This window comes from Orcinus orca, chromosome 8 (genome assembly GCF_937001465.1).
Source record: "Orcinus orca chromosome 8, mOrcOrc1.1, whole genome shotgun sequence".
NCBI classification, from domain to species: domain Eukaryota; kingdom Metazoa; phylum Chordata; class Mammalia; order Artiodactyla; family Delphinidae; genus Orcinus; species Orcinus orca.
The window spans coordinates 14,765,283-14,776,421 of NC_064566.1; the positions used below are offsets into that span (position 1 = coordinate 14,765,283).

Genomic DNA, 11,139 nt, shown 5'->3' on the forward strand with positions numbered 1-11,139 from the left:
GCGCCACCAGGGAAGCCCCAGAGTGTGTGTTTTTCATTAGAGACAGCTCGGGGAAAAGATGCAGGCAGGCAGTTATCAAACTAAGGTTTGTAATTTCTGCTGTCTGTTCTGAAAGTTCTTGACTGATCTCAGCAGGACCATTAAACAGTTATTAATCCATTCATTCAGCAAATATTTATTGAATACCTACTATGTGTTAGTGCTACTCCAAGCTGGGGGTAGTGCAACAAATCAGAGTCCGCCCCACTGATAGCACTTATATTCTAATTCAGGAAAAGGCAATAAATAAAAACATAAACTACACTCAGCCAGGTCATGATCACTGCTATGGAAAAAAATAAAATAAAACCAGGTTACGAGAAAAGTCTGTTTTCTAGATAGGGTATTTTAAAAAGTGCTCCCTACAAAGGTGACATTTGAGCAACTATCTGAATAAACTGATTGAGTGACATGAACATACAGAGTAGTTTGCTATGTTGAAAGAACAAGTGCAAAGGCCCTGAGGTAGGAATGCAGCCAGAAAACCAATCTGGCTGGAGCACTGTGAGTGAGTGGATAGAAACTGAAGTCAGGGATATAGCCAGGAGCCAGATGGTGTAGAACATGGTAAGGACTTCAGATTTTATTCTGAGAGTAAAAAGGACCCCTGGATGGTTTTGTGATGGGGGGGTAAAGTGATCTAAGTTTAAAAAGATTACTCTGGGTACCATATGGGGGATGAGAATATAAATAAAAATTCAGACTAGAAATCTAGTGAAAGATGATGATGGAGATGGTGAGAAGTAGTAGGATTCAGATATATTTTGAAAATGGAATTCACAGGATTTGGGGATAGACTGAATGTGCGGCAAGAACAAACACACACAAAACCAAACCAAACCAAAAAACATATCAAGGAGAATTGTAAGGTCTTCAGCATGAGAAGCTGAGTAAATGGCGGTACGTTTAATGATATGGGGAACGCTGGGGGAGGACTGAATGTTTTGTTTTGTTTTAAGGGAACATAGTGGATGTTGTTGGTACCCAGCCCACATCCGTAAGCCTTTCCACTTCAGTGCACACTGGTGGACTTCCGACTGCCAGCATTTGCATCTCTTTGCCTGAGAGCTTTCTCCCAAGCTGGAGAATCCACTCTGTGTGCCCAGCACACTTTATGGGAGCAGCCCTCAACCACTGACACTCAGAGGGTAGCGCATAAATATCCCCACTTCCTCCCCTGGTGGGATGGCGGAACAGTGGATAAATCTGACACGTGTGCTCACACCACTATTTCTCAGGGTTCACCAGTGGGATTAAGCTCCAGTTATCACAGTATCAGCTTGCTTGATAACACATCCCTTTATTGGCCTTTTCCCCTTTCCAGCTCATTCTCCCCAATTCCCTACCAATGGTTCCTGCACCTTCCAAATAAATTACCTGCACTTGAATCCTTGACTCTGGGTCTGGTCTGGCGATTCGAAACTAAGATGGGGAAAACAAGAGCATCTTCTAATTCCCTACACCCTGTATTTTTTCACAGCCACTGACCATCTCACCTTTTGGTTATTCTTTCTCATCATCTCTACTAGAACAGTAGTAGCAGAGTCAAGATAATCAGTGAACCACATGTGGTGGAGATAAAATGGAGTAATTTTAACAGGCCAGCTCGCCAACTGATCTCCCCCCATCCTGATCCCTGGCCTCTTCTTCTCCAGCCACTAAGTTCAGCTACTCCACTTTGCTTTTGCATTTTCAAAACCAATAAAAAATAGAAAGCACGACGCCTTATAAGACCATTTAGGGAGATGTCAAAATGGAAGAGGCAGGAGAATGACAGACCTTTTCTGTCCCCTCTTTCACTGGACAGTTCAGTAAATGCCTTGTGACATGAAGACCACAAACTATTATTAGCAGCAGCAGCAAATGCTATTTATTGAGCATTGACTCTAGGAGGAACTAAACTCTCTCATCAAAAGCCAGGGAGCAGGGAGACCTGACTTGCCGTAAGCCATACCTCCTGGGGAAGCATGCTTGTTTGTAAGGTAACATTTTATATGTCACAAATGATTCAGAATCTTCATTTTCCATTTCCCTTCTGTTGACACGGATTGACTGTGGGAGGAGGTGGTTTAAAAAAGCAAAAGCTGCGGGGCTTCCCTGGTGGCGCAGCGGTTAAGAATCCGCCTGCCAATGCAGGGGACACGGGTTCAATCCCTGGTCCGGGAAGATCCCACATACCGCAGAGCAACTAAGCCTGTGCGCCACAGCTACTGAGCCTGCGCTCTAGAGCCCACGAGCCAAAACTACTGAAGCCTGCCGCCTAGAGCCCGTGCTCCACAACAAGAGAAGCCACCACAATGAGAAGCCCACGCACCACAACGAAGAGGAGCCCCCCCTCGCCACAACTAGAGAAAGCCCACGCACAGTAACGAAGACCCAACGCAGCCAAAAATAAATAAAATAAATTAAAAAAAGCAAAAGCTGCACAAAGACCCTTTGGTTTGAGCAAAAATGCTTGTTACAAATGCGCTGCTGTCAGTGACCATCAGGCATGAGGTGATCACGAGCATCCTTTCTACAAAGGAGAAGTCAACAGACACACAGTTCCACTGGCGGTGAGGATGCTGAAATCCAGCCCCCCAGGCGGATCAAGGGGTCCTGAAGACCTTGGAATCCATCACACTTCAGTTTAGCCACTTACTAGCTGGTGACTTTCGGTATGTTATTTGGCCCCTTTGAGCCTTGGTTTCCTCATGAGCTAACTGGAGAAAATACACCCACTTCATAGGGCGGCTGAGATAAATCATGGCCAGCAACAGCAGAGGAAGCACGCCATCGATCTCAGCTCCCTTCTCTGGTGAACTATTTGCGCTGAAGGCAGCCTGGCCAATCTACTGTGACTCAGTAAAGACCTGAGAAAACCAGCTCAGTGATTGTCAGAAAAAAAGGACTAGACCCACCAGTAACGGTTCTTCCCCGGGCCTTCTGCGCTTCTTCCGAAGGCCTCCTCTGCTGGAGTACGAGCTCTTCCTGAACACGTGTCTTAACGCTTCAGTATCCTCAGCGCTGATTACAGTGCTTGGCCCATAGGAGGGGAGCAAGCTTGGTGTCGTGGAAATAGCACACTTCTGAGTTAGACAGGTCTGGGTTCGGGTCACAGTTCTGCCACGTGCCTTTGAGCAACTTGCTTCCTTAAACCTCAGGATCCTTATCTGTAACATGGGTGATAATATCTACTTTAAAGTGTTGTATGAACTAAGATAACAGATGTAGAGCCTAATACCAGTGCCTGGCAATTTGTAGATACTCGAAAAAGAGTTAGCCTTTATTAACAGACATTTGCTGAATGATCTCATGGATAAAAAGAACTGAACTCCATTCAGTTAACAATGTACACACTCCCCGCCCCAGACATAGTAGAAACATGCCATATCACATTTTCCTTTTTGTCTCTCAAGATGTAGCCACAGGTCTTTCTTATAGTAACAAAGATTTCTGCAAAACACACCACCTGCCTCTCCTCCATCCCAATGTGCACATAGAAGGAAAATCTGGTTACAAATAATGCTGAGGGAGTCTCACAACCTCTCCCCCTCCAAATATATTAATTACAAATGGAATTCTCCACTTTACAGTGAAAGACCTGACAGACACCACCTAAACCAAGTGATCAAGGTTATCACCAGTAAAGAAACATACTGGCGACATGGACCCCGATATGGTACACTGAGAAGGACACATCATTGCTGTGAAGGTTTCTTGCAGAAACTTCAAAACCCCAGTCTAATCATGAGAAAACATCAGGCAAGTCCAAATTGAGGGACAGTCTACAAAATAATGGACAAGAACTCTTCAAAAGTGTCAAGGTGATGAAAGACAACGAAATAAAGAGGAATTGGCACAGGTTGGAAAATAGGAGACATGGAAAATGAAATGCAATGTGGGACCCTGGATTGGATCTGAATAAAGTTTGCAGTTCAGTTTTTTTTGTTTTTTGTTTTTTAATGTTGAGGGCAGCCTTGTAGGGGAAAAGGACTGACAAGAGATTCAACCGAGGGGTGAATGGAAGAGAGAAGGCTAATCCCAAGAATTTGGTGACCAGCTGGGGGTGAGAAAGTTTTATCAAAGGATTGAAGTCTAAGCTCCATTTTTTCCTCATTTTTTTAAACCTGAGTGCCAGTGATAGTCACTTTCTCTCCTTCATCCCTAGCCCCTCCCATCCACCTGAGTCAGAGAATCAATCTGTGCCATTTCCACATAGTTTCATAGCAGCATAATTTGCTCCTGACACTCTCATCAGTTCTCGATATAAATATTAGATGGAATAATGGGGTAAAGTGCTTCTTAGACAAAATATGTCATTTAGGTGGAATCACCAAATTAGGATGTAGCCTTCGGTTCGAGGTTTTCTAAAAAGTAGCCCCCCTTGCTCCTCAGGGAGGAGGGGACCCCACATACTTAATTTCAGTTAAGTCGTAACGTTACACAGGAGTACAACTAAGGCTTTCATTTTATATTTGAGGAAAACTGGGGTCCATGGAGGGAAAGCTACTCAGGTTCACCCGACGGGGTGGTTTAATAGAACCACTGCAGGATGGCACGTTGCCTTCTCCAAGCTGCTAGTATTTACTGCAGCCTTATTGTCCCGACCAAGAAGGAGACCAGCTTACAAGCATTACACAGCAGCAGACATGTGGGCCCCACCTAGACCTCTGATTCAGACTCTTTAGACACTGTAGCCTAAGCATCTCTAGCAGGAAAATGTTCTGGAAGATACAGGTACAACATAGCAGATGCTGAGAGCCGCTGTTCTTCAAGCTGGACCGTGTGTGGCTATGTGTGTGTAGGCACACGCACATTTTAGGATTTCTAGGCTATATCTGAAGAGCTGCACTCTATCATTTCCATGTTCCTTCACTGATCCCCTGCCCTCCCCACCTCGGACAATGTTCCTCTTGCCTCTCTCCATTCTGTGTCCTTGCCCGTCTCGTGTCTTAAGGTCTACTCTAAGTGGTATTTGGTCCCCTGACCTTTCCCAGCCTTCCTATGATGAGATGGTAACAGCTTGGTGCCAACAGAATCCATTCATTCATATATTCTTTCATTCATGTATGGGAGACTATTTGGGGCCCTGGAGATAGACTAATACACAAGAAAGACCAGATCTTTACTTCCATTAAGTTTACATATTGGTAGCAGGAGTTAGTCAATAAACAAAGGACGAAAGATACAAGAAGATAGCCATCATGAGGAGTGTTGGGATAAAAGTGAATCAGGATGATGTGATAGGAAGTAATAGGAGACTAGTTTGGGTGGTGAAGGAAGGCCTATTTGAGGAGGCAGCATTTAAGCTGAGAGATTCAGCTCTGTACACACCTGGGGTTCCAGGCAAAGGGAATAACTAGTGCAAGGGCCCTAAGGCAGGCCCAAACTTGGCAGACTGAAGAAAGACAGGCAGTGTGGTGGATCACAGTGAGTGGAGAGGTGGAGAATGGTCACAGACGAATCCAGATCAGGTAGGGTCTTATAGGGCTCAGCAATTAGTGTGGGAAGACAATAATGGGTGGTTCTAGGTAGAGAAGTTACAGAATCTAATATATGTTTTAAATAAACATTTTGGCTGTTAGGGGGAGGATGGACTGGGGAGGGGCGAGCGTTGGAGGAAATGAGTCATGAGATTAGAAACAGGGAGACCAGATTAAGGGGGCTTGCAGTTAACCAGGTAAAGGGTGATGGTGCCTGGGTTAGAAGGTAGAGATGTGAACAGCAGATGGTTTTTGGATATGTTTTGGAAGAAAAGCTGATTGAACTTGTTGATGGACAAGCTGTGTGGAATGAGAGGAAGAGGGATTCAAGATTATTCTTGGGTTTTCGCCTTGAGCACATTGATGTGTGGTGTTACCAGTGGTTAAAATAAGGAACTCTGGGAGGGGAAGAGGGTGGAAAATGGAAATGGAGAGTTTTATTTTAGACACATTAAGTTTTTGATATTAATGAACTAACTGAAGCTTCCATCTCCTACTTTATATGTATCACCAGACACAGGACTATGAGATCCCAAACGTTGCCTTCCTTTTCAATTGCTTGTTAAGCAGGAATAAAGTGAAACATAACTGAATAAAATATTCAGTCTTTTGTAAAACACTTTTCTGTTCAGAGATTTGGTAGGAGAGCCACATCCTTCCTGGGCAGGCGTAAGCAGCCAATCAATCATGGTGTCACAGCAAGCAATTGTTCAGGGGGCAAACTAGTTAAAAATTTAATCCCATGATTTTCCTCTTAATCTCTTTTTCCCATAGCTTTGATCAATGCCCACAAATACGATATAGCAGCACTTTTCATTTAGATAAATGACTGAGTGGGGTACCTAATTAGTCTGTTTGTTATGAACCAACTGATAACTAAAATGACATGCTAATTACTAAAAATTGCACACTAATTTTGAAAGCACTTTATTAGCGCAAAAGCTATATTCCTGCTATCAAACGAAATGTCCTTTCTATTTACATTCATCAATTGTTCAAACCTACTTCTCTTGACTTTCTAAAGTCAAGTCTCAGCGTGCTGTGTACGTAAACAGTGCGCTTGAGAAATATCTGCTCACCCTTACCCCACACTATAACACAAGCAATAGCGAAAGTTGTACCAATAGGAAGATTCCACGAACTTCTCAGCTACTTGGGAGCTTCTGCTGTACCCTGACAAAACAAACAAACAAACAAACAATCAGGCCACGAACCACATAAAACAACTAAGCAAAACTGAATGTGGGGATGTGATGAGTAGTTGAGAAAGGGTGAATTTTGCAGCCCGTTCCAATGTGTCAAGGTCATTGCTGAGGACGATGGATCATGGCTCTGTTCACTAGATCTGCAAGTCGGGGGATATTCATTTGGTGACCATCTTTCTTATCATCTATAGCAAAATGTCTACTGCTTTCAAGTCCCACAGCATCTCTCAGGAGCCAAAATCCTTACCTTTCTTCAAGTAAAAGAGATCATTTTAAAAATAAAAGTCAGTGGCTCTGGTCTCCTGCAGTCTTTTCAGCCCCCTTTACAGTGCTTTCTCCCCTTGGGTTTTCACTGCCATTTCAACAAAGGGTGAGAAAAGTGAAGAACGGTGCCGGCCACTAATGAAAACCAATACGGACCCCTTCTCTTTCTGGACATGACCCCAGAAACAGGAGGAAAGTTTACCAGCAGGTGTGAGTGGTGGCTGGCTCGTTTCATGAATAAATCTTAAATCTTAAAGGAGAAGAAAATGGTTTTCAGGCTGCTAAGGCCTGTGTACGCACACGTTTTATGGAGATAAGTCCTGGTTACTAAGCATCATTGTCTCTGCCCGCATATTGCATCAGCCACTTCCAACAGCCCGATAATAACCTGTGCCGGGGTCAGTTTTCAACTTACTCTTACTTGACTTGTCTCCCGGCCACCTCCCCCCCCCCCCCCCCCCCCCCCCCCCCGCCTCCGTCCCTCCCCTCGGCCCCTCCTCTCACCGACAGGCTGCTGGCCGCTGGGTCAGGCAGAGCTGGAGCTTAGGCGAGAATAGAAGAGAAAAGGAACAGAGACCCCTCGCATTGTTAGCTTCCGAGGGGCTCCCGGGCAACCGGAGAGTCAATGGTACCGGCTCAGCACCGGAAACGGAAGTCGGGCGCGGGGCTCGGTCGCTGCCATGTTGCGTGTGGCGGATGGGATTGCCGAGGGGTACTGAGCTCCTGCTGCAGGGAAGAGGGGGCAGCGCTGCCTCTCACGCTTATTCTCTCGTTCTAACGAGTATTTACTGACCTCACTGGGTGCAGGGCAGTGTGCTGTGCTGCAGAGCCCAGTGAACAGGACCCACAGGGTGCTTTCCTTCCTGACAGACACGGAAGGACTACCCACGTGGTGCCTGCGGAGGGTTTGAAGCACGAGGCCCCAGTTGGTCTAGGGGCATCTTTGGAGGCTCTTTGGACTTTGGTTACTTGGGCTAGGGCCACAGCATAGAGAATACAGGGAGGGAGGTTTGTTGAGGTGGTTGGGATGTATGCCGTGGCAGTGGTGGATTGGATGTGTGGAATGTGGAGACTTGGGTGACAGCCAGGCTTCTGGGCTGATAGCTGGGTGAATATTGGAGTTACACACACAGGAAGGGGATACAGGAGGAGAAGCAGATTTGTGGGAATAGTTTGGTTTTAGACGTGTTGAGCCTGTGGGACACACTAGTGCAGAAGCTCAGCAGCCGTGGGGTGTGCCTGGTTGCATCTTCTAGACAAGAGACCTGAGCTGGAAGTCTGTGTCTTAGGTTGTACATGGGGGTAGGGATGGAGCAGCAGCATGGAAGAGATTGCCTGGTGGAGAAAATACTATTTGGGAAAGAGGCTCAGCCTTCCCCCCCAAGAGCTTCTCTACTTAAAGGAGAAGATGGGGCTTCCCTGGTGGCGCAGTGGTTGAGAGTCCGCCTGCCGATGCAGGGGACGCGGGTTCGTTCCCCGGTCCGGGAAGATCCCACATGCTGTGGAGAGGCTGGGCCCGTGAGCCATGGCCGCTGAGCCTGCGCGTCTGGAGCCTGTGCTCCGCAACGGGAGAGGCCGCAACAGTGAGAGGCCCGCATACCGCAAAAAAAATAAAGGAGAAGAAGAGGAGGATCAGGTAGCCTTAGGAGAAAAACCCAGGGAATATGATATTGCAGAAGCAAGAGAAGAGCGCTTCAAAGAAGTGTAGTAGACTGGACCATTTTTCTCGAGAAGTTAGATGAAGATTGAGAGATGCTATGACTAAACAGGCATTGCCATTAGCTAGAGCAGCTTCATTGGGATGGTGGGAGGAGACCGGTTTAGAGTGAGTTGAGGGGTGAGGGTGATGGTGAGAAAATGGAGACAAACAGCACAGACAGGCCTTCCAAGAAGTTGCCTTTGAAGAAATGAGAAGGATACTGGAGGAAGGACGTTAATGTTTTTTTCTTCTCTCTCTCTCTTTCTCTTAAGATTGGAGAGACATATGCTTGTTTAAATTTTGATGATGATGAAATAAAATTCATATTTTAAGGCAAGGTAAGAAAAATTTTAATGAATTTTTTTCTCCCCACTTGGGCCTTCTTCCTCCCAGCTAGTGTGCATTGTGCATCTGCGTTAGGCATTAAGCACACCTCCCCGAAGGCAGAAAGAGCTGCTCAACCATAAAGTTCAGTTTTCCTTCTTCTGGCACCAGCTGTGTAACTCTTCAGAAGATAACATTACTTACCTGTGACCTTATTAATATTATTAGGTATATTACCTGCATTCTGCCTATTTTACAAGATTATTGTTTCATGCATTACCAAATACATGACTGAACCTCTGATAAAAATAATAATGACTAGGCAACTTGAAACAATTGGCCAAGTATATAGTCCTATAAGGTCAGTGATCGTAATGTGTAACTCTAGATATGGGACCAAGCAAGAAGAGGGAGCCATTCCTGAACCATGACCGACTAGTAAGACAGGTGGTCTAGAGGCTTTTGGCTACGGTCAATAGGGCCTAGTCCAGTAATAGCCCATTGAGCGGCCTCTCAATGAAATCCTTGCCTGACCTGGGTGTGAGCATTCCTAGCTCTGTGGGACAAATTGGTCACAACATGCCTCCCAAACCTTGGTCGAAATTAAGACTGAAAAGGAGGGGATTGTAAAAGAGTGTTTCCCACCATCAAGTCCTACAAGAATCAAGTTATAGCCACTGCAGTCACTGACCTACAATACACCCTGGAAGGAATTCAGGGCAAAGGTCAGGATGAGGCATTCTGTGCTCTGGGAAAACTGGCGGAATTGGCCCTCAGATAGCTAGATATTTTCACGAGAAAATTTTATGAACACAGTTTCTTACATCTTCCCATACTTAGAAAAGCACTAAAACCCTTAGCTGTGATATCTGTTCTTCACAACTAGCAGTAACCTTCTACCAAGATGTGTGCGTGACTGCATGTATCCCCTTCACCGAAATCACGTATATACTGGCCTCCCCACTTACCTCTTTGGAACAGCCCTCAGAGCTTTCTCAAAGACTGTCTCGCGGGCTGTAATCCTCAGGTTGGCTCAAATAAATGTTTCTGTTTCTTTCTAAGGTTGACAGTTGATTAGTTTTTTGGCTGACAGTGAGAAGGAGCCAGGAACTTTAGGTGGTGATGATCACATGGTCAACCTGACCCACTCCCAAGAGTAGTTTATGAGGCAGGATGAGAGGAGAAGGGGGTACACAGAGCACAAGTGGAGGGGCTGATCTCAGGCAGTAACCGGGAAAGGAAGATGGAAGGCAGCAGGCACGTGGAGATTTGTAGGATTTGTGCTGTTGAGCAAGCTACGCATTTCATAAAGCCAGAAGGTACCACTGACTGCAAGGTCATCCTAATTTTGAATGGTAACTGTGACTATTAAGGAAAGAGTGCTTCTTTCTAATTCACACAAAGTGGCCGTAGCAGCCATGGGTAGTGGGAGTTGAGGACAGAAAGTTGAGGTACTTCTGGTCTCAGGGTGTGTGTTCACCTGGGAAAAGGAGGTGAGATCACTGAAGGAAGAGAATGGAGTCTCTGAGAGGTTTGGGGACACTGGAGAAGGTGTGGGTAGTTGCTGAAGTCAGGGGAAGCAGATTATAGCCATGCAGATCCCAGACAAGTGACGTCTGTATGGGCAATGGATGAAATCACCAATGTTCACATTATCTCATTTTCTTGAGGCACTTCTAGCAAAGAGACTTAGCTTTTTGCTAGTGGTGTAACGTCTTGGCAGGCGGGTTGGGATGGTCTAAACCTTGCTAATCATCTTGTCTCCTACTGCAAGCTTGTTTTCCATTTCTTTTGAAGGGCACTGAGATGCTGCCCCTATTTCACAGGGAAATGTTTTTGTGAAAGTGGAACCATAGACCAGCTTTTTAAGAATGCATCAAGACTTCTGCTTCAAGGAAAATGGAGTAGATGTACTTTCCCCTCTTTCTCCCACGAAGTACAACTAGGAACCCTGGACATTATATATAAAACAAGTATAAGAAGACTCTGAAATGTGGAAAGAAGACACAGTGACTAGGAACCATGAGACCCAACAAGCAGCATGGGGACAAGGTGCCTGGGTTTTTTTGTTTTGTTTTGTTTTGCCTCCATATCGTAGAATTTGAGCTGAAGAAACCAGTGGCCCAGAAATGCTAAGGGATTC

At 45.5% G+C, this 11,139-nt stretch overlaps 1 long non-coding RNA gene across 2 annotated transcripts in view; it reads right to left on the bottom strand.

The window, feature by feature from the left end:
* The window catches only part of LOC117197823 (uncharacterized), a 111,463-nt gene extending 103,832 nt beyond the window's left edge, over positions 1–7,631 (bottom strand). The window contains exons 1-3 of one of the 2 annotated variants that reach the window (XR_007478709.1): positions 7,478–7,631; positions 6,626–6,677; positions 2,940–3,191 (exon numbers count right to left, since the gene is read on the bottom strand). This is a non-coding gene — a long non-coding RNA (uncharacterized LOC117197823). The remainder of the gene's footprint in view (positions 1–2,939; positions 3,192–6,625; positions 6,678–7,477) is intronic. The other variant, XR_004478719.2, reaches the window with a different exon arrangement.
* Positions 7,632–11,139: the final 3,508 nt, after the last annotated feature.